The 23,317-nt window shown below is 49.7% G+C and overlaps 2 pseudogenes; both read right to left on the bottom strand.

Annotated features, from left to right (window-relative positions):
• LOC138818880 (uncharacterized) overlaps positions 1-23,317 on the bottom strand; it is a 76,392-nt pseudogene that overhangs the window by 37,892 nt on the left and 15,183 nt on the right.
• LOC138818868 (immunoglobulin heavy variable 7-4-1-like) lies at positions 12,672-13,169 on the bottom strand (annotated as a pseudogene).

Raw genomic sequence — 23,317 nt, 5'->3', positions numbered from 1 at the left:
GTTCCCACTGTGTGGCGACAGATGGCATTCTGCAGGGCAGGAGTGTCCTTATCGGCCTCGTAATGGGAGATGATCTTGCTTCCTGGAACAAAGACGCACAAAGCACCAGTGTATACACCCACTCCCCATCTGCTGTGACAAGTGCAGTGTTTCTCTTCCTGCTGTCTGTGGAGACGTCTGAATGAGACGGGACAGCAGGAGCCCACGGTGCTCCCTCACAGTCCTCATCCCGCCTCCATGTCACCCGGAATTCTTGGTCTCTGGAGCAGAGCTGAGCAACTCTTTCCAGAGAATTCCACATTTGACTGCTCAGCCCATGATTCTGGCAGCAGCAGATGGCAGAGGATGCAAGCCAGAAGACACAGGTCAGACCACGGAGCAAACGCCCTCCACGGGAGTTCATGCGTGGAATCCACGTCCCTGGAGGGTCGGCAGCAGGCCGGCCCCTGTGGTGACCCGGTGAGTCTGTCACTCGCGCCTCAGGCACAGGGTAGAACGACAGCGTCAGGCTCAGGACGTGGCCTGTCCTCACCCCGACCCCTGGAGGAGAAGCTCTGAGGAGCACAGGGCTCTGTGAGCGCTGCCGCTGCCTGCGCTGCGCTCTGAGGAGCCTTCCAATTACGGTGTCCGTTCCTCCTCCACTGCGCTTTCCTCGTCTTGAGTTCTTGGCTCTTTTTCAGTGGTTTGCCTTGCTGTCTCTTCTAAATATATGAATACGACTGTCATCCAATAGTGCTGAGAGGGGACACCACGGTGACACCACATGCTCTGTCCAGTAATGAAGACACAGGACACATTTCTGGTGGCGGCGTCTTGACCTTCACGGTCTCTCTGGAGAAGCACCAGTCAACCCGCTGTTGCTCCTTATACACGCACATGAAATACTGGAGCTAAAGTGAAGGTGACAGATGATTACTTTTTTATTTCTGGTGGTGGTCCTGGGCCTTGAGCTCCAGGACAGCCTGGGTGCAGTCTCTGCTCATTTCTGCTCCAGGCTCCGGCTCTACTACTGAGCCCCAGCTCCATTCCTCGCCTTTGGTGGTTAATTGGAGATCAGAGTCCTATGGACTTTCCTGCCCAGCCTAGCTTAGAACACAATCCTCAGATGCCATCCTCCTGAGTTGCTAGAATTACACGCATTATTGACAAGTGCCCAGCTAGGTGATGACAAGTTCAGGATCTAACAGTGTTTGCAGAACACGTAATGTAATGGCTCCAGAACACATCTTCTCGTCAGCACAGGGCCCGTCCTCCACGAGTGATCCTACAGCAGCCTCAGGACAAGTCTCAGAAATCCACAAGGCTGCAAGGAGGCCATTTCTTCAACAACAAGGAGGTTTCAAGTCTCAGAACCTAGAAGACATCATCTCTGCAGAATATGGAGGAGTGCATGTAAGGTGATGCTCTGTGGATTAGCTTTATTTAGACAATGGTTTCACATTAACTGCATCCTCGGGATCATGGGGCTGCACAGAAGTGGAAGGAAAATGCTGAGCAGAGGCAGCAGTGGTACTCACTAGACACTGTGTTGACGATGACTTATACAACTGATGGAGGGAGAAATGGAGAGATAGGGAAGGGTGGTATTGTCCAAAGAAAAATGTATTCTTTCTCTAACTTATGCAACTGTAATCCCTGTGAACAGCACATTTATAATAACAATAATAATTTTGGAAATGCTGCAAATCTAAATACATGTATATTTAATCATGAATTTGTTCCCATAGAGGTGGAACAATATTTTCCATTTTATAAAAATTTTGAAAAGTGTTTTCAGGAAACCAAAATGAGCACCAATATCAGAAGTATTCACACGTGCCCTGAGATGTTCCTTCCCAGTCCCCGTTACCCATGAAACACAGTGTGGCACAGTGCCTGGACCCTGAGGTCTACACACCGCTGACCTGCAGGCCCCTAGACATCAGTAGAGCTCACAGAAGGTTAATTGTATGTTTCCTAATTTATTCACTTTGGAATTAATTAATTTAGTTATGTTTTCATTATAATGGACACATGCCAAAAACAGGAGAGTATATAGTATTCAATACAAGCATACATTGCTAAATGTTCAGTAGGTTAAGATTTATGTCAAAACTATTGATGATTTCTGTTAGGTACAGATCTTCCCATCCTGTCTTCACTCTTTACAATGATGAATACAGAAGTGTCTTCCACAGTCCCCTTCCTGTGCTACGGGAACCAGGGCCTCCTTACAAGAGTTTTCTTTTCCACATGAGGTCATATCTGTCTCCACATGGACAGAGTAATGGATGTCTCCTGGTGAGAGGAATGATTTGTCTCATCATCTACAGAAACTGTCCAGGGGAAAACCTCAGAACGTAGAAGTCTTCTTCCTAAAGCCTGTAGACAAGTTCACACACACAGGTTCTTGTTGAGGAAGTGAAACTTGCTCTTCTCTGATCAGGATGTAATGGAGAAATAAACAAGGACCTGTTAGAGCAGGTGGGGGCGTCCGGGATGCAGGGAGCTCAGTCAGATTGCTGTGAGATCACCTGGCCCAGCCCCTTGTGCCCACGATGCGCGTGCACAGTGACAGTGCTCATGACGGAGCCACAGGGACCCGGCCTCCATCCCAGACGGGACATCCCAGGACTCCACAGCCATCATGATGGAGGAAACCCAGGATAGACGGGGCCAACGTTTCCCATGGCGCAATAGGCTGAGCTCCAGGGGTATGGCCAACCCCTGTGTTTTATAACTTGTGTCCCTGAATACATTTGGTGGTTGGACAAAGAGAAAAGCAGGCTGAGATAACAAGAATCACTGAGTCAGAAAGTGAATGAATGTAACAATTCTGTTAGGTCAGTTCTGAACCCCTGAGCAGTGGTACAGGTGGAGGGAAGAGGGCAACATTTGAGGCCTGTTAAGAGTCATGGGACAATGGGCTGTGTGCTCTTTCTCTCTCTCTCCCTCCCTCTCCCGTTCTCTCTATCTCTCTGTCTCTCTGTCTCTCTGTCATTGTCTCTGTCTCTGTCTCTCTGTCTCTCTCTCTGTCTCTCTGTCTCTGTCTCTCTCTCTCTGTCGCTCTATGTACTGTTTAGAACTCTGGGCTGCTATTTTAGGCACACACATGCATTTCAGCCCTTTCTGCATCTTTTCTGATGTTATTTATTTTCTGCTACTGTGCTGTGTTTTTGCCTGGGGCAGGTTCCAGACAGTGATTCCACACTTGTGTTCTGAGTAGCTGGAATCACAGGAAACATCTGCCACATGCAGCTTATCAATTGAGATGTGTTGTTAAGGTTTTGCCCATTTGGCCTCCATAAATACTCATTTTAATCTCCTCCTCCCAAGTCTCTAGTATTGTAAGCATGAGTCACCATGCCAGGATTTTTCCTTTTGTTCACAGGACAAATTCCAACTCTTTGAATCCTGGGGATCTTTGTCCTGAGTCTCATGGGGTCACGAGGGTCCCTGAGTTTCTTCAGGATCAAATACTGGTCACCACTGCAGAGCCATTTTTGCTTCCACCGTGATACTCTGTTCATTCTTAAAGTCCCAGCAGAGGACTGGAGACATCCCAGAGGAGTGCAGGTCATGAACTCAGGAGAGATGCTGTCACACTGTGGACACAGAGGCAGGGCAGACAGCAGGAGAGCAGCCCTGGGCTCTGTGTGCAGCTGCTCCTGAGCTGACCCAGCGCCAAGCTGTGCCGAGCGCCCCCTGCTGATGCTGAGCGCCCTGCAGGGAGGTGTGTGTCTGGCCCACACTGGATTTCCTGCACTGTGTCTGTAGCACAGTAATAGACGGCCGTGTCCTCCACTCTCAGGGTGTTCATCTGCAGGTAAAGTGTGCTCTTGCTGTTGTCTCTGGAGATGGTGAAGCGGCCCTTCACGGAGTCTGCGTAGTTTATGTTACTACTATCACCACTAATGTATGAGAGCCACTCAGGCCTCTTCCCTGGAGCCTGGCGGAACCAGTCCATGTAGTAACTACTGAAGGTGAATCCGGAGGCTGCACATGAGAGTCTCAGGGACCCCCCAGGCTGCACCAAGCCTCCCCCAGACTCCACCAGCTGCACCTCACACTGCACACCTGCAAACACAGAGAATCCTGGTCAGCAATGGTCACACAAATCCACTGTTCCTCCCATTTATGTCCATTTGCACACTCAGTATCCCTTGCTCCCCATAAATCACCTTTCATCAGAGCAACAAGGAGAACCCAGCGCAGCCCCAGCTCCATGGTGCTGGTCTGTGCTCAGTCACTGGTGGAATCAGCTCACAGAGCTCAGGTCAGGGATGGGCTGGTTTTCATGGGCAGAGGGACGTCCTATTTGCATGTCCTCTGCTATAAAGCAGCTCTGGGGCAGAAGTCTCAGCAGGGCAGTGCACAGAGGAGATGCAGGTGGAAGACAGAGTTTTTTAGTTGAGTGGACAAACTATTAATTAGCTTCAAGAAAAACCATTGATTGAATCTGAATTTCTTTAAGAAACTTTAACTCTGCTTCTGTTAGTCAAGATTACTGAGCCATTTGCTTTTCAAAAAATATTTCCATTTTCCTTTTGTCTTGTTTGTTATTGTGTTTATATTTGGGATGGTAAGGGGGTCACATATAAGCTGGAACAAAAATGAACAAACACAATAGTGATACTCAGCAGACGCTGTGGAAAATAAACTGGAAATATTATGGATGGGGACAGGAGGGAAGGATTGGGAGAGAGCAACAGAAGGGGAAAATGGTTCATAAAGAACTGCACTGATTATACCTGATTCATGTAACTGTAACCGCTCTACATCAACTACACAAAAAACAATTTAAAAAATTCAATAAAATATTAAATAAAACATTTTGATCTTTAAGTCGTTCTATAAAGGTGTTGCTGTTCAGTGAGGCAGTTTATGAACACACTGAGGCTTGATTAATGTCACACCTTTCAACATTCCTGCCTACCTCTCCAACCTCCTCTTCCCTCTCTCTAATTAGTGTTCAGGACATGCATGCTGACATCATTGAACAAAGCAGTTCATGGATACAAGCATGTGGATCTGTGTCATTCCTTCCTCACCTTTCCCCTTTGACCCACCCTTAGTTCAGTGTTCTCAATTCTGTGGCATAGGCACTGTATTCTTGCCTGAGTTCTCCATGTTGTCTCCTTCATTCTTCTACCATTTCCCCCCATCTCTCCACTCCCAGTACCCTCTTTCTGGTGCTTACTTTGTTGGTCTTTGGCTTAGTCTTTGTGAAGAGCTGTACTCCTTGATCTCTCCATAGGGTCTATTGTATGTGTCTCCCAGTGAGACCTGTAACAACAGCAGGAGAGGACCATTAGCATCGTTGTTCTGGGAAGCAGGGATGACCTGAGCTCTCTGCTCTTACTGCACATGGAGCACTGCTCTCATCCACGCACATTGTGAGAAACCTGTCAGCCAGGAAGGTCACCACGCTAGACCCAGGTCCCCACCGCCACATTGTCCCCACTCCTCACTTGTCTCTGAAGAGCCTTTTCTCCAGGCCTTTACACAAACACACCCTTGATACTGAGGCGCGGCGGCCTGGCTTTTGAGTGACCCAGGACTGGAAATACCCCCGGCAGATCAATGCCGCACATTAAAAGCCAAGCCTGTTGAAGGCTGCAGTGGAGGTGTTGTGTGGATGGAATGACATTCCTCACTAATTCCTCTCTCGCAACCTGGGTGGATCTGAGTGGGAACAGCCCAGAGAGGATGACATTCCACCACAGAGGCAGCGTCCGCAGCAGGCTCTGCGGGAGGTTCTAGATCTCTTCCTGACGGCCAATTGCAGGAGCTCCCACCCACCCTGCACCTCCACAGCCCACGTGCTCCAGGAGGACCTGGCCCCAGCCGGTCCTCAGTCCCATGTGCACAGGCTCAGGACACTGAGGTGATGCAGGTGAAATCCCAAGTGACGACTGTTTCTACACTCATCCATATCCCCTTAGCTACAGATATCCCCTGAGCTTCCCGCCAGAGTCCATAGAGAGGAGGACAGGACAGTCCAGGGCACGCAGCCTGGGGACACCAGTGAGTTCTTCCCAGGCATGCAGGAGCCAGGGCCACAGCCTCATTGACCTCCAGGTCCCGGTACTGGGCCTGGGGTCTAGAGACTGCATACAGGCCAAGTCTGCAGGATATTTAGTGTGAAGGACAGGTGTGGACAACACAGACAATTAAGAACACATGAGTCCTTCTAGGATCAAGCAGTGGCAAGATCCAGAACTGTGGCTGAGAACCCCATCCAACCTCGTCATCTACAGTGTGTGTAGAAAGGGACGGAGGCAGAGGAGCTGGTGGGGGTCACTGGGGCTCTGCAGGTAACCACAGCTCAGCGGTGCCCAAGACTGGGCTCTGTGGGTCACAGAGCAGCCCCACGTCCAGACTGATGGCCCCTCACATGTCACCAGCAAGAGGAAAGGGGACAACAGGATCAAAGCCGGGCTGGACGCCTGGGCTGTGTGAGCAGAACGGTGGGCCTTGAAATCCATCAGTGACATGGAGGCCCTGGCTCTGCACAACATCCCGTGCACTCCGACCTGAGGATACGGACTGACCTAGCCAGGGAGTCCACTGCGTCTCTCCCGAGTCTGAGAGGAAAGGACTGAGCGGGGATCTTGACCTTCCTCAGATTTGACCCCAGTGATCTCAGCAGTGTCCATCGACCGTGCATGGTGCTGTGTCTGGTCCTCTCAAGGATGCATCATCAACCACAACAGAACCACGACAATGGAGGATGGAAAAAGCTGTGTGCTGAGGGGTTGGAGAACAGCAAGAGCACAGTGGACAGCTCTGTGGGGGATGCTGCGTCCTGTGGAGAGGCCAGACACACAGAGGAGTCAGGGCCTGAGCTCCACAGCTGCTCCTGTGACTGCCATGACCTCAGTGTGTGCCCAGCGCCCCCTGCTGGTGCTGACTGAGCATGACCTCAGTGTGTGCCCAGCGCCCCCTGCTGGTGCTGACTGAGCATGACCTCAGTGTGTGCCCAGCGCCCCCTGCTGGTGCTGAGTGCCCTGCAGGGAGGTTTGTTTCTGGATTTCCTGCACTGTGTGTCTGTAGCACAGTAATAGACAGCCTTGTCCTCCACTCTCAGGCTGTTCACCTGCAGGTAAAGTGTGTTCTTGCTGTTGTCTTTGGAGATGGTGAAGCGGCCCTTCACGGAGTCTGCGTAGTATGTGCTACTACTTCCATCCATGGATGAAATCCACTCCAGCGCCTTCCCTGGAGCCTGGCGGATCCAGTTCATCCAATAACCACTGAACGTGAATCCAGACGCTGCACAGGAGAGTCTCAGGGACCCCCCAGGCTGCACCAAGCCTCCCCCAGACTCCACCAGCTGCACCTCACACTGCACACCTGCAAACACAGAGAATCCAGGTCAGCAATGGTCACACACATCCACGGTACCTCCCATTCAGCTTCACTCACACACCCAGTGTCCCTTCTTCTCTGCAAAATACCTTGTAAAATGGCCATAAGGAAAACCCAGGTCAGAGCCCCCTCCATGATGGAGGTCTGTGCCCAGTGCTGATCTCAGGATGGACCCTCTGGACGTCAGGCCTGACCTGCAGAGCTGCAGCTTTTCATGAGCAGAGGGAGGCCCCATTTGCATGTCCTCCTGTTATATAGCCAGCTCTGGGGTGGAATCTGAGCAAAGGCAGTTCAGAGAAGACAGGAGAATCAGGCAGTCAGCAGTGACAATGATTATATGGAAGAGAACACAGACCTCATCCCGCAGCAGAGCGAATGCGTTAGGAGACCTCATCTCACTGCATTTTACACAGCACAGACAGTCATCGCTCACATTAGGTGTCATGATGTGTTCATGTGTCACATTGTTGGTGGTATGAATTTGTAATTGAAGAGTCTCTTGATTGCTAGAGAGGTGCATGGCCCCTTGAGCTGCGTGTCCAGCCGTCTTTGCTGTATTTTTCTTTAGAGATTTTGGGGATATGGCCATGCATTTTTCCTGCTGGTATGGGCTGTGTTCTCATATCTGTGCTTTCTGTGCAGCTGAACGGATTGCTGTGCATGACCGTGTTTACCTCTGGGCTGACACTGTGTCTCTGGGACTGGCTCCAGTCATTCCTGCCAGTCTCCCCTACTGAGGAGGTGCAACCAACCCATCTGACCATTTTGTCACTTTTAAACTATGGAAATGCACTTATTTTATTTGCTGGAAACTTGTTCAGCTTTACCACAGAGAGGACTTGTTTATAACATTTCATAAACACTGCAGCACAGGGAAATCTGCTTCACCAGCAGCAGAGTCAGGAAATGGGGCATTCTTCCGGAAGCAAGTCCTTGGCTTCTGCTCTACCCCTCCTCCCACCAGCAGTGGTTGTGGGTTAAGGAAGGCTGTGTGCTTCCTACTGCAAATATGCTAAGGGGATCATTTTAGGGTGGTTGTTTTATGTTCACTTTTCATCTACTTTTATTTTTAGCACTTGGGTTTGAAATCACAGCCTTGTGTTTGCTCAGCACGCTCTCTGCCATGTCTTCAGCTCCTTTGACTCTATGCTGTTTCTCACTTAGGGTGAAATGACTTTGTCCAGGACTGGCCTCATGCTGTCATCTTCCTAGGATGCCCATTATATTTGAGTTTACAGCTGTGGGCCCCATGCCTGGATTATTGTGAGATACGGTCTTATCAACTTCTTGTGCAGGCTGGCCTCAATCCATAGTTTGCTGGATGTTTTCCCCTGCATAGCCACCAAGTTCAGCTCAGTGGTGTCTTAGTCCATTCTTAGTGGTATAAATGTATCCCCAACTGGGAAACCTATACAGGGTGAGGATTTGTTTATCATAGTCTGGGGTCCAGGTGCTCAAGATCAAGCACTTTTCTGTCTGCTTTGGGCTGTTTTTCTGATTCCTAGGTGGTCTACATGCTGTGTCCTCATGTGGCAGAAGAGTCACCTGCGTCCTTCCCTTGCAGGATGGGAAGGAAAGATCAGCTCCCTTCCTCAAGGGGACACTCACCATCCCTGAGTCAGGCTGCTTCCCTGCAAGGGTTAAATTCCAGGTCATGAATGTTGGGGAGCCAAGGCATGCACCCCATAGCTTCCCACCTCGGCCTGGACTCCTTTCACATTGTACCTTCCAAATGATTTATCCATAGCACCCGCAGCAAAGCGCTGGTGCCCCCAGGGCTAATTTTACATTCAGATTCCAAGGTTTTGCTATTGCCTGAATCACACAGTGTTGAGTCACAAGTTACTTGTGTTGTAAGTACAACATGAGCCTGGAATAGGGCAGACATTACCAGAGGGATGATGGGAAAGAAAGGGTAACCATAGTTACCAACGAAATCCAAACATCAACTAGGAGACATGAAGCCTGAGAGACTGAACATTTTTCCATGACTTGAGTTCCAGCTGGGTGCACACAGTGTGGACGTGTACGCATGAGGTCTCACTCATTTATATATTTACTGGGTACAGTTGTGCATACACAGTGTGGCCTTGGATACATGAGCTCGCTCTCTCTCTCTCTCTCTCTCTCTCTCTCTCTCTCTCTCTCTCTCTCTTACACACACACACACACACACACACACACACATGGTACTGGGCACACCTAGGCAAGGAGCCCCGTGCGTGGGGTCTGTGTGTCTGCAGCTCTCCCAGGCTGGATTTTCACTGAGCTTTGTCACCTGCAGTACTGAGCACAGGTCACCCCACAGGTCAGTTAGGCTTTGCCTCTCTGGGGTGCTGAGCCCATAGTTCTGAGGACGCTGTCCAGTGGTCTTCCTGCGCTGTCCCCATTTCTCTAGTCGTCTCTGACTGTCCCCAGCCATCCATCAATCAGACGGTCTCCACACATCCATCTTGGATTCTGTGCCCTGCAGAGAGTCCATGTGACACCTGAGGCCTGGGCTCTGTACAGGGTCAGCACTGAGCCCCACGCTGCCAGGACACAGGAGTCACCCCTGGGAAGACTGAGGTGGCCACATGGGCAGGCAGGGCAGTGTGGAGGGGTCTGTCCAGGGCGTCCTGCGCTGCACAGTGCCCGCACCTTTCATGCCCACTCTGTCCTCATCCTGAGCCCTGCGTCTGTGACAGAGCGGCTGCTCCAAGGCTCCTTTCAGTCTCAGCTCAGGGAGTGGCACTTGGCTTCCTCTTTCCATCACAGTCTCTTATCAGAGCTCCTGGACCACTCCAGCGTTCATGCCGAAGCTCATCTCTCTGCTCTGTCAGGTTTTCTGTTTACTTCTTTTCTCCAGCTAGTCCTGGGCCTTGAACCTGGGCCTGGACTCTTTCCCTGAGCTCCATTTGCTCAGGGCTAGCGCTTTTCCACCAGAGCTAGCACCACTCCTGGCTTTGTCTGTGATTAATGGGAGATTAATGTCTTATGAAAATTCTCAAATAGGGCAATTTTGAACTGTGATCCTCAAATCTTAGCCTTCTGAATGTTAGGATGACTGGTGTGAACCACCAGTGTTGGGCCACTTTTTCTTTTAAATTAGCTTCATTGTATCAAGTAATGGGTTTCCTTATGACATTTTCACACGAGTGTGTAATGCACTTTGATTGCATGCTCTTCTGCCTGTTACCAATGTTGCTGGCTTCCGCATGCTATTGCCATTCCAATTTCATATTCATGCTTTTGATCTTCTCCAGATCTTTAGTTTACCTAAGAGACAAAAACGCAGTATTACTCCTTTGGTGTCTGGCTTATTCTCATCAACAAAGTCTTCTCTATTTTTTTAGTTTTCCTTCCAGAGATTTAAGTTCATTCCTCTTTATAGCTGAGTAGTTCCATTCTGTATACATCATTCCTCTTCATAGCTGAGTAGTTCCATTCTGTATACATTATTTCTCTTTATAGCTGAGTAATTTCATTCTGTATACATAACATACTTTCTAGGTTCATCCTTTGAGGAATCCATTGAAGGGACCCAGTCTGATCCCCAAACCTTTCCTATGTGGACAGTTCAAGACAAACACAACTGTGTGGTCACTATATCATAGACTGCCAGAGACCCCTTGGGTGTGTGCAGGAGTGAGGAGAAGGATCATTGGTGGCTTGGCTTTTAGTCTGTGGAGGGTTTTCAATTCTGAGTCCCATAGTGCACTCGCTCACATTCTGAGGGCACCACGGAAGGTTTCTTTTCCTGCAGGTTTGCCAGTTCTTGTTTGTTCTCTTTATGATTGACAGGGTACCTTTGGAATGCAGTGCAGTCATGATGTGTGTTTCATTTATGGCTGAGGATATTGAATATCTGTTATATGTTGTTGGGCATAGTAGATTCTTATTTTAGGTCTGACCAATTCTTATAAGCATTTATTAATTAAATTGTGTGTACTGGTGTTTAATTATTTGAGGGATTCATGTATCCTGTTAATGCATCGCTGTCAGATGCATGTATGGCCAAGATTTCTTCCCCTTCTTCATATTATGTGTTTACTGTAGGAATTGAGTGCTATTCTATCCTCAGTGGCAAAATGTGAATTAAGTTTCTAATTTTATTTTTATTTTTTTGTCGGTCATAGGGCTTGAACTCCGGGCCTGGGTGCTATCTCTCAGCTCTTCAGCTCTAGGTGAGTGCTCTACCGCTTTAGCCACAGCGCCACTTCTGGTTTTCTAGTGGTTTAATGGAGATAAGATTTTCATGGACTTTCCTGCCTGGACTGGCTTTGAACCCTCATCCTCAGATCTCAGCCTCCTGAGTAGCTAGGATTACAGGCGTGAGCCACTGGCTCCTGGCGTTAATTTTTTGTTCCATTTCCAGCAGCTTTTGCTCAAGGTCTTTGGTACTTCCACGTGATTCTTAGCATCACTTTCATTTTCCATTTCTGGGAAGAAGGCCATAGGGCTTTTGATGGAGGTTGATCAAGTCTTTAGAACTCTTTTGGTAATATGGCCATTTTAACAATGTCTGTTCTCTTATCCTTGTAATTTAAAGTCATTCCACTCCCTTGATTGATAAGACTGTCCCCTTCTATTCTTTTTGTCAGTGTTTTAGAGTTGTCATTGTAAAGGGCTTTCTGTCCCTAGGTATATTTATACTGGGCATTTTATTTATTTTCTGATGGTCTTGTAAATGGCTGTTTTCCTGTTTTGTTTCTCACTAGGGTACCGGTAAAAGAGAAGGAGCTGATTTTTAATGCTGATTATCCATGTTGCTGAAAATTACTTCTCATATCCAAAGGCTTTGGTGGAATCTTTTGGTCATCTGGTAGTGCAATATATTCAGCAAGGAAGGTATTTTAACAGCATCATTACTTTGTAATCCCTTGCTTGGCACATAGGAAGATGAGAGAATACTTTTGCTGTGAATAGCACCTTGAAAAGAATGAGTAAAAAGGAATTGAGGCAGTCATGGAATTGTTCTTTGTCTTTATACTCTGAAGTAATATGTAGGATTCATGTAGTAGATCTATTTTTAATGTATTGAGGAAGCACTGTACTGTCTCCATAGTGAGCTGTCTGATCTGCCCTCTTCTGGCACTACAAGCGATGGAGTCAGAGGTCTCAGCTCCTAAGAGAGGATTTCACTATAGACTCTTCAGTGTCTTTATGCTGAGAGCTGTTAGGGGAGCAATGTTCACTCCACAAATTAGTGCCTGGTGCAATCAATTTCTCTCCCATTCCAGGACCTGTCAACATCTTGGTGAAATTATTCTGCAGATGAGCAAAGCTCTCTTTCCTACCTTTCCCAGCTCTAAATCACAACCTCCACCACAGGCTGTGTGCAGCTAGTGCTGCTGTCTGGTGAGCAGGAGCAGCTTCTCTCTCAGTTTCTGATGCCTTCTGGATGTGGTTTCCTCATCGAGTCTTGCACAGTAGTACACAGCCATGTCCTCGGCCTTCAGGCTGCTGATGTGCAGATGTGCTGTGCTAACAGAAGTTTCTGGGAGAAGATGAATTGTCCTTTGAAGTCCTCAGTGTAGGCTGGATTTCCAGTGATAGTGTTGATCCACCCCATCCACTGCAAGCCACCTCTTGGCTCCTGCTGCATCCAGTTAATAGCATAGCTAGTGAAGGTGTATCCAGAAGCCTTGCAGGAGATCTTCATGGCCTCTCCAGGCTTCTTCAGCTTAGGCCCAGATTGCACCAGCTGCACCTGGGCGTAGGTTCCTATAGGGGAGACACTGGAGTTAGGGCAGGGAGCTCCTGTGTGTCCTTGGCAGCCCAGGCCTGGGGTCCTCACCTGGGGCCACCAGCAGGAGAAGGAGCCTCCACGTCCACTCCATGCTCTAGGGATGTGGACCGAGGGTCTATAGAGACTGGAGGGCCAGGCCTGTGTGTATGAGTCAGAGGAGCCTGGCCTTTCTACTCTTTGGGCCTGGGAGATTTGCATATGGCCCTGCCCTTTTCACCTACTGGGCTAATCTACCCATGGTTTTCCTGACTCCTTAGACCCAGGCACAGATCCCACCCCAGCAGAAGTGCAAATGGCCTCTCTGGTGGGTGCAAGGTCCCAGTGTTCTCATGAGTTCCCTGCCTCCTGCCTGATATCAGATCTATGAACTGGGATGGTGGGACCCAGTCAGCCCAGAACCACCACCACCCAGGACCCACAGCCCCCCTGGCCCACGGATGGCCTTCCATAAGTCATGAGTGGAGGAGGTGAGAGCAGGAGGGAGACCCGATGACGTCATCTCCTTCTTGAGAAGATCCACCATTTCCCGATGGCAGGGGTGTCCACTGTAGGTTCACATGAATCTGTGCCGTCTATGTGAGGACAGCGTCCTGAGAAGCACACTGAGCTTCCTTCAGTTTATCCAGCAGCATTTAATCCAGGGTGTGTGGTACCTCCCCTTCCTCCTTCCTCTGTGTCACTTGTGTGTGACCCCAGGGCCTCCATGTTGAAACTGATGGCACATGCAGGGAGCAGAGGCCCGTCACAGGTGCTGGGAGACAGTGAGGGAGAAAGCTGTGTCTCCTTTTCAGAGACCAGAACTCCAAACCTGAGCTTCACCTGAGCTCCTGGTCAAGGTCCTGTATCCTCAGAATGAAGTTGACCCAAAAAAGAAGAAAAGTAAGCTGTGGGAATACATCCTGTTTTCCTGGACTAATTGAACAGAGGAGCTACTTTTCACCAGGCAGTATGTCTGCCTTGAGCCATGCTGGGGACTCTGGTTATTAATGTTTACTAGTGAGTAGTGATCACATAACAAGGTTTGTCACAATATCTTCACATATTCCTGCAGTTTGCCTTCATCACAGTCACCTTTGTGATCTACTGTCCTCTCTTTTCCCCCATTAATGGTTCAATGATTCTACTCTAATTCATGCATACAATGCATTTGTTGTCCATTTCTTTCTCTGTGGACAGTGCTGGGTTGTCCCCGGGGCCTGGGTGCTGTTCTTGAGGTTTGGTGCTCACGTCTGGAGCTCTATCCCTTCAGCAGCAGCTTCCTCTCTGGGTTTGGGTGTGTCGTCTGAGCCGGGATTCTCGTTGATTTCTTACCAAGCTGGCTTGAAACTGTACTGCTCAGATTGCAGGCTCCCCACAGCTGGGGTCACAGGTGAGATCCTCTAGCCCTGGCTCCTATCTGAGCCAGTGTTAACAGGACACACATTTCACTGGCACAGGACACACCCAGGTCATCTGAGCATGAACAGCAGGCCCTGCCCAGCTCAGCGTGTGCCAGGCGCCCCCTGCTGGTGGCCATTGGCCCTGCAGGTGTCTGAAGTCCACATCCTCCCCAGGTGGACAGCAGAGCTCTGTGGTGTGGAGGATGGGGCTCTGCTGTCTGTCTCAGGTGCACATGTGTCTGTGGAGGTGACTTCGATGTCACCGTGTCTCCTGTCCAGTGCAGCCCCTCCTCATGAGTCAGTGAAGCCAATGCCAGAGGCACCGCTGGTCCTGATGGAGCTGGAGGCCAGCAGTGAGCTTCGGGACCTCAAGGGTTCACAGGCCGATCCTGACTCTGACCACACCTGGACAGCACACATGGGCAAGGAGAAACACGTCTGTCGGCACCTGCAGCCACAATCCCTCCGAATCACACACGTGGACCTGCGCAGATCCACCGGCACAGAGCACCCAGCGTGTGACCTCCTGACCACTGCTTGTCTGTCCACAAGTCCTCGGCCCCGTGTAACAAGACTGTGAGCTCCATGTGGCAGACGGAAGTTTATCCTAGAGTTGGAAGACACAGTCACAGGCCAGTGTGACCTTGAGTCAGAGGACAGCACAGCCAGTCCCTCTTCCACAAGGACTGCTGGGACCCGCGTCTCCTCAAAGCACACAGGGCACAATTCTGGGCTGGGGCAGTGTTCCACCCACAAGACTCCCATGGGGCATTCCTTAGATCACAATGCCCCAGCCTCAAGACATCATCTTTCCAAATACATTCTTAAGAAAACTATTTCAATGCAGGAGATGGTTCTTTTTTTGTAACATAAAATAGAACAAACCGTTTATCCTTTGACTTCAGTTAGACCAAGGCTTTTATTTTCAGGAAATATAGTGGTTTACACCCTTGGGTGGGTCACTTCACAGATAAAGGTTTGTTTGGTTCGCTGGGCAGGAGGGAGAGGAAAGGCATTCACCTTGAAGGTCTTCTCAGCTTCACAGCTGAGGGAAGTCAAATACTTGGAACCTCTCTGCAGGTCTGTGCAGGTGCTGTGGGCTGCCCGGCACTGCCAGGCCATTTGGAGCTGCTCCTCTGGGAAATGTAACTCAGTTCTCTCACACATGTTGATAGGCCGTTACCTTGTATTGGAGAGCTCTGTTCAATTCATGACTCTAAATTTTTATCATTTCTCATCTTTAGGAAATGGAAGGAAGACGTTAGGCTACTTTGACTCGAGGCATATGAAAATGTGTATTTAATACAAGCAGAAATTGCACTACTTGTCCAGTGTAGAACTGACACAGGGGATGCAAAGCTCACCAGAATACATTCTAAGAATGATGGCATTCTAACTATTGGACATCATTCTTATTTTTCCTAAGAAGGAATTCCACCTGATCCCACACAACCCAGTCACTTTGGAGACTTGGGAGTTCACGTGACTGGAAATCATGGAGGTTCTCAAGTGCAGCAAGTTTCCATGACCACCATTTTCACCAATTTTCCTTACGTAGCAGAGCACAGCACCATGACAGGACTGTGAGATGATGGTGCGATGGTGCATGGCTGTTGGTCCATTCATGATCTGGGTACGTCACCGGAGTGTGTGTGGTCTTGGTACACCCATGTAACTCCATTTACTGCAATTCAGTTATGACCCCAGATAAGGTCACTGGGACTGTAGGAGGACATGGTACATCCATGTAGGTCCATGTACTCTACTCCATGTATGACCCCACAGCAGGCTCTGGGTTCTGGGGAAGTCTGTGGATGGGTAGGCCTAGGAACCTGTGTAATTCTCTGATCTAGCCTCTGGATTTTGTTATGGACACTACCTGGTGCTAAATAAAATGTGCTACATAAAAATGGCACCTATTTTGTGGGTATTTCACAAGAATTATACTTAGACTTAATGTGTGATCAATGTTCCATATTGTAGCAGAATAGGTTCTCTACAAGCAGAAATATTACAATGAGGATGAACCTGAATTTAATCAAATATGGTTTGTGAATTATTCTGGTTTGATATTTGCATGGGGGTTATTCTCTTTATGTGAGTGTATAAGGGAGAAAAGTGGTCCTGTGTGAAGTGAATGTATAAGGGAAGAAAAGAGGTCCATTGTGAAGTGAATGTTTAAGTGGATGAGAAGACGTCCCATGTGAAGTGAACGTGTAAGAGGAGGGGAAGAGGTCCCAGGTGAATATTCCCTGCAGAGTAGGGTTTGATTAGCCCGTACTCCCTTGTCTGGCTAGTTAGGTTCACAGTACCCAAATGAGAGGAAACAGACTTTCAGGTTCTAGATGTTTTCCCAGGTGATGGACAGTGCAGGGAATATGAAAACTCCCCTCATATTCCAGTGATAAGAGGGTCGATAAATCTCTGTGTTTGTGTACGTAACTGTACATTGCAGATTTGCATATGAACATGTACATATAGACAGAAACTACATGAAAGCAAATTAGATTTGTATATGTATGTAAATGTGTGAAGTTATAGAGTACACATTAGAGCAACATATACACACATATGAAACATATGTGGAATACATTTATACTACACATATCTACATGTGTGCATGTCTATACAGCTTTGTATGCTTGTGTATATCTAGAACAAAAAAAATGATCATCTTGATGCAGAAAATCCTGTAACAAATTAGAGCATCCTTTTATGCTAAATGCTCTATACTAGGGGATCAGTTGACTGGAAAATGTGTTCACATGACTATTAGCTGATAGTGTTTGCCTGGCTTTATTCACTGGGAACCCCTTGCTGTCTGTGTTTTCTGAGAATGGGATGGGTGGAACATTTCCCTCACTCAGAATGGGCTTGGGTCTGCAGCACTTGGCTCAGAATCATCTCTGTGTTCTAAGCAGCGCTCAGGGAATCAGCCTTCTCCTTACAGCCCGAGGCAGCTGCCTTGCCTCAGGTTTCTGACACACTCAGGATGTGGGTGTGCACACTGTGCCTCGCACAGTGGTACATGGCCGAGTCTTCCGCTGTCAGCCTGCTCAGCTCCAGGGATGCTGTGCTGGAGGAGGTGTCTGCAGTCAGGGAGACCTTGCCCTGAAACTTCTGAGTGTATTTGGTCTCACCATATCTACGATCGATCCTTCCAATTCACTCAAGCCCCTGTCCTGCGTTCTGCTTCACCCAGTGCATATAATAGCTGGTGAAGGTGTATCCAGAGGCCCTGCAGGCCAGCCTGACCGAGTCTCCAGGTCTCCTCACTTCAGCCCCAGGCTGCTCCAGCTGGACCTGGGAGTGGACACCTGCAGAGGAGAGGGAGGTATGAACTCTCTAATGAGGGTCTGGACCCTTGGGGCTGGTCCTGGGCAGCGCTCACCTGTAGCTGCAGCCACCAAGAAGAGGAAGCTCCAGTTCAGGTGCATCCTGGGCTCTGAGCTCTGGGTGTCACAGAAGCGGTGAGGGCAGGCTGCTTTGGGAAGCAGTTGTCTATGTTGTCCACCGCAGATGCTGCTTGTTTGCATATTCATGAAGCAGGTGCTTGTTAGCTCAAGAAGTGACCCAGGGTGAGAGAGAAGGGGAGGGAGGCGGCCCTCTGATGTGTGGGGCTGTGTGTGACCTCACTGAACTCGGAGCCCAGGGGAACCATGGTGGATGGACTCAGGTCTGCACAGCCTCCCTCAGGAACCTGTGCTGTCAATATGGTCACATCTCATTCCTGTTTTCACAAACAGAACTCTGCAGTGCTCACAGATGGTCAGTGTTGGTCACAGGTGCTCGAGTTCCTGTTGTTCCTGGTTGACCTGCTCACTAAGCTGACCACTCTCTGAGGAACCCTGTGGGTACCATTTAGGATTGGGGGTCCCTGGTCCTGTGTTTGTTGGGGCTCCGTCCAGGCTGCTCATGGAGGGCTCCACTTGGGGAAGGAGGCTGGGCCTCACCTGTGTAGGGGCTCCATTGCAGGACTGCCTCATGTTCAGTTCCAGACTCCACCACAGAACAATTGAGGAAATCACCTTGTGTCCAGGACACGGGTCAGCACCCTGTCCAGGACCCCATGAGCAAGGCTGAGAGTGTCCTGTCCAGTGGGGCGTCCAATGTCTGAAGAGAGCTGGGCACAGCAGCAAGGCCAACAGCCTCCACTCAGAGTAGAGTCTTTGCTGTACAGCGCAGAGCCCGTCAGGAGGGAGAATGAATTCACCTGTGAAGGACCCCAGAGGGGTATGGAGACCCCCCCTTCCAGCCCTGATGGAAGTGTGTGTGTGTGTGTGTACACTGTGAATATATATATGTGTACCCTTTCCCTTCTATTCCAGTGGTAAAAGTGTCATTTGAGTTAGAATTATCTAGATCCCACAGAATCCAGAGTTCATGTTTATATCTAGACGCCATTGTTTAGGAATACACAATGAGATGAATGCGTGCACATGGATGTGCGTGTCTACATATGTGCGCGCGTGTGCACACACACTAGGGACATGCATTTGTGAATAAGGTGTATAGATACATACTCACGCTGACGTGGACAGGGCTGAGCGCCTCTGTATCCACAGAGCATGCGCAGACCCGTCCCGCTGTGCTGAGCAGGACACAAGGACACAGGTGAGCGTGGTTCGGGGCGGGGCCCGCGCGTTCCCCGCATGCGCACATCGCCGCTCCCGTCCTCCTGTAGGAGGCGCCATGGAGACCGCGCCTGCGCCTTGCACGCGGAGCGGCCCGTGCTGAGCAGCACAGGGCGGCAGCGGACCTAGGAGAGAGAAGTGTCCTGAGGGGCGCATGCGCCTGGTCAGCGGAGCTCGCGGGACGCGGTGCAGGGTGGGTGGGAGGAAGCCTGGAGCCGCGTGGGGAGCGTGCCGCGTGCGCAGGCGCACACCCGCCCACACCACGTGACGGGTCCGGAGCGGCCTGGCCCGGCCCGAGCCGCAGCCGCGCGACGCCTGGAGACGCGGCCTAGGGAGGCGGACAGACGCCCGCCGCGGGCTCGGAGCGGCGCCCAGATGGCCACTGTCCACACCCCGCGACCCGAGGTGCGGCTCCGCATGGACGGACGGACGGACAGCGCGCTCGCCGCCATCGCCCGTCCGCCGTCCTCCCGTCCTCCCCGTGCACGGCCGCGTCCTGTGACCGAGCAGGAGGACGCGCCGGCCGTGCTCGCCGCCCCGGCCGCCACCGCCTCCAGACGACGAGCCACGGGCACCGCGGGAAGACGCGCCAGAGCGAGGGGAGCCCAGGGCGCACGCGCAGCCCAGTGCGGCTGCGCACGCGTGAAGGGAGGGGAGCGCGGGTGATGACGTCAGCCGGGCCCTGCTGCGCGCGCACCGGGCCCACCCGGGTCTGTGAGCGCGGGAGACCCCAGCTGGGTCCTGCAGCCCTGGGAGGGTGCGGCCAGACCCCAGGGCCACCTCCTCGCCACCCCTGCAGCTGACGCGGCTCAGCGCCTGCTGGCCTAGGCCGCTGCACTGTGTGTCTAGGCCCCACTGGCTCCTCTCCCTGAGCCCTGCACAGTGATACAGGGCCGTGTCCTCGGTTCTCAGGCTGCTCATTTGCAGGTACAGCGTGCTTTGACTGTTGTCTCTGCAGAGGGTGAACCGGCCCTTCACAGAGTCTGCGTACCATGTGCTTCCACCCCCTGGATCAATTCGTGCAACCCACTCCAGCCCCTTCCCTGGAGCCTGGCGGACCCAGTGCATGTAGTAATCACTGCAGGTGAATCCGGAGGCTGCACAGGAGAGTCTCAGGGACCCCCAGGCTGCACCAAGCCTCCCCCAGACTCCACCAGCTGCACCTCACACTGCACACCTGCAAACACAGAGAATCCTGGTCAGCAATGGTCACACATCCACTGTTCCCCCCACTCGTGTCCATTTGCACACTCAGTATCCCTTGCTCCCCATGAATCACCTTTCAACAGAGCAACAAAGAGAACCCAGTGCAGCCCCAGCTCCATGGTGGTGGTCTGTGCTCAGTCACTGGTGGAATCAGCTCACAGAGCTCAGGTCAGGGCTGGGCTGATTTACATGGGCAGAGGGACATCCTATTTGCATGTCCTCTGCTATAAAGCAGCTCTGGGGGGAAGTCTAGAGATTGGTCTCCCACAGCAGAAGTGTCTGTGCTGTAGGAGTTTGGTGACAGTGGTCACCTTGGAGACATCATGACGCACTGACCATGTGCTGCGGTTCACACTGTACCTGCAGCTCCTTGGGAGCCTGAGGCAGAGTGTGAGAACATTGAGAGCTGTCTGGGGTGCAGAGGGACACACGTGTCCTCTCACTCTTCCATTGTGCCTGGTGATCGTCTGTCAGCATTTCTGATCACACACAAAACACAAAGTGCAACATGCCTGTGACCTCCTTGTGCACACCCAAGAGTGTAAAACAATGGTGAATGCATTTCCACACTGGCAGCTTCTCACGTGGTGTGAGCTCCATGCCTGGTCTGGGCCTGCACAGCCATTCCAGGAGAATGGTGCTCATCTGTGAGCTCTGCAGAGCCTCCGTCCTGAGCCGAGATCAGATTTGGCTTTGTCACACTTTACTTCATTCTGACCACCAACCAAGAAGGCCAGGGTTCAGGCAGACCCTTGATAGTGGGCTCTGGTGTATCATTTGTCACTGTCAATCTATGTTGTTTGTTTTTGTCAGTCATATGCACTCTGCACTTCTGACAGTATCCCATGAATTGTATATTGTGATAACCTCAATGAGTCACTACATGTAACATACACTGCTTATAGGTAAACACTGATTTGGTAACTGTTGATAAATTATTTTCATGTTCTTCACATTGTTTTATCAATCGTTTGATTCCTTATTTGCTTGCAATTTTGTACCCAACTTCCGATCGTGTAATCCTGTCTTCCCTCCATCCTTCCTCATTCTCTAGTAACCAACACTTCCTTTTCTGTTCTATGCAGTCTGTTTCTTGTAAACATGATGTGATACTGATGTTTCTATGGTTGGTTTATTTCCTTTAAGCTAACTTCCTTTAGGTTATCACAAATGACAGTCTTTCTTCCTTTCTGTGGGTTAGTTCTATTCCATTGTCCACCCCTATCCCATTTCCTTTCTGTTCTTCTCTGGCTGAACCTTTACTTTAATCTCAGGCCCTTCCTCAAACTAAATGTGTAAAAATTACCCACAATACAACTTAAAACTTTGGAGTGTGCATTCTCAGCAGAACTCCTCCCCACACTTTACGAGAAGACCAACTTTTACATTCTTCCATGTTTGTGATAACAGTCACGCTGACTTAGGTGAGGAGATATATTCCACTGTGGAATTGATTTGCATTTCATTGATATAAGTATATTATCTTGTACTTGAATATTTGTCTTTTTGTTGTCAGTCGTGGGGCTTAAACTCTGGGCTTGGGCGCTGTTCCTGAGCTCTTCAGCTCAAGGCAAGAGTTCCTCTGCTTGGGCCACTGTTGCACTTCTGTTTTTCTAATGGTTTATTGGAGATCAGAGCCTCACAGACTTTCCTGCCTGAGCTTGCTTTGAACCACGATCCTCAGATCTCAGCCTCCTGAGTAGCTAGGATTAAACAGGAGAGCCACTAGCATCTGGATTATTTATCTTTTTAAAGAACTGTCAATGCAGGTCTTCTGATCATTATTTCACTGGGTTCTAGAGTTTTCTTTTGTTGTTTCCTTGAGACATTTGTTTCCATGATACAATGTGGATAGTAAATCATTTTAGAGACATTATCACTACTATCCTTATGATGAAGCTTTACTCTTTTGACATTATTTAATGTTGCTGAAGAGGTGTTTCCAGCAATCTCTTTGTGCCTTTATATCTTTATTTTATGCTGTTGCTGTCATATGGAGTAGGAGTGCAGTCACAGGAATGAGCGTGTCGTCTACATTTTAACGTCAGATCTGGCAGCACCACGTTCACTTCTCTCCCTTCCCTGTGTGTCACTGGTGGACATGGATTAAGGGAGTGCTGGTTCTCCCCTCTCATGCATTCAGTGAGCGGTTCTGACCTGCTGTGTGTGCAGAGGAGGAACTCACCTTCCTTGCCCCAGGCTGAGATGAAAACCCAAGAACCTGTCCTTTCTAGGCTCTCCCAGGTCACTTCACAGTTTCCTGAGAGGCTTCTCTGTTCTTTCTAAAATGTCACCAACCCTTCCCTCCCCTCTGTATGTGAGTGTGTGGGATTATCAGACACGACATCCACACTGAACGATGGTCAGGTCTTGGTCTTTACCTTGCACCGTATGGATTGTGGCCTTGGCAAGAATGTTGCTACCACGGACTCTGTCCTGAGCTTAGAAGGGTCCTCTGCTCCCACAGACTCATCAGTGATGGAAATGACAGTCTGTCCCTCTTCCCTGCGTGATTGTGTGTGCAGATTATCAGACATGACATCCATATCCAGGGTTGGTCCTGTCTCTGCCATGTGTGGCTTTACAGACAATCTGTATTGCAGGAGAGGTTCTGTGGCTGTGGTACCATGGAACTCTGTCCTGAGATCGGTTGCTGATTGTTAAGCCCCCGGTGATGAGCTCTCTCCTGTGCTAAGTTGTTCTGGGCCATTTCTGCCCTGAAGCAGGACCCTGGGCCTCGCTGCTCTGTCACGTACCTGCCTGTTAAATTGTCTTGCATTAATTTAATGCTGAAGGGAAGGGCATGCTATTTACTGAATTTTATCATTACAAATTACATTAGCATATCAAATTACTAAGATCTCTCTAATAAATGTGTTGTGTCAATTTAAAAGTATACAAATGTATCTTAGTGGTAGAACACTAAACATAAATGATGTTTAGGTTCAAATTGTAGGAGGAAATATAATTGTGCGGGAATGGGGATAAAGTTTAAATGGGTGACACTGATGGACACATGT

Source organism: Dipodomys merriami, unplaced genomic scaffold (genome assembly GCF_024711535.1).
Source record: "Dipodomys merriami isolate MVZ:Mamm:240054 unplaced genomic scaffold, mDipMer1.0.p SCAF_786, whole genome shotgun sequence".
Lineage (NCBI taxonomy): Eukaryota > Metazoa > Chordata > Mammalia > Rodentia > Heteromyidae > Dipodomys > Dipodomys merriami.
The sequence above is the reverse complement of the archived record's forward strand: the minus strand, read 5'-3'. Positions and strand labels throughout refer to the sequence as shown.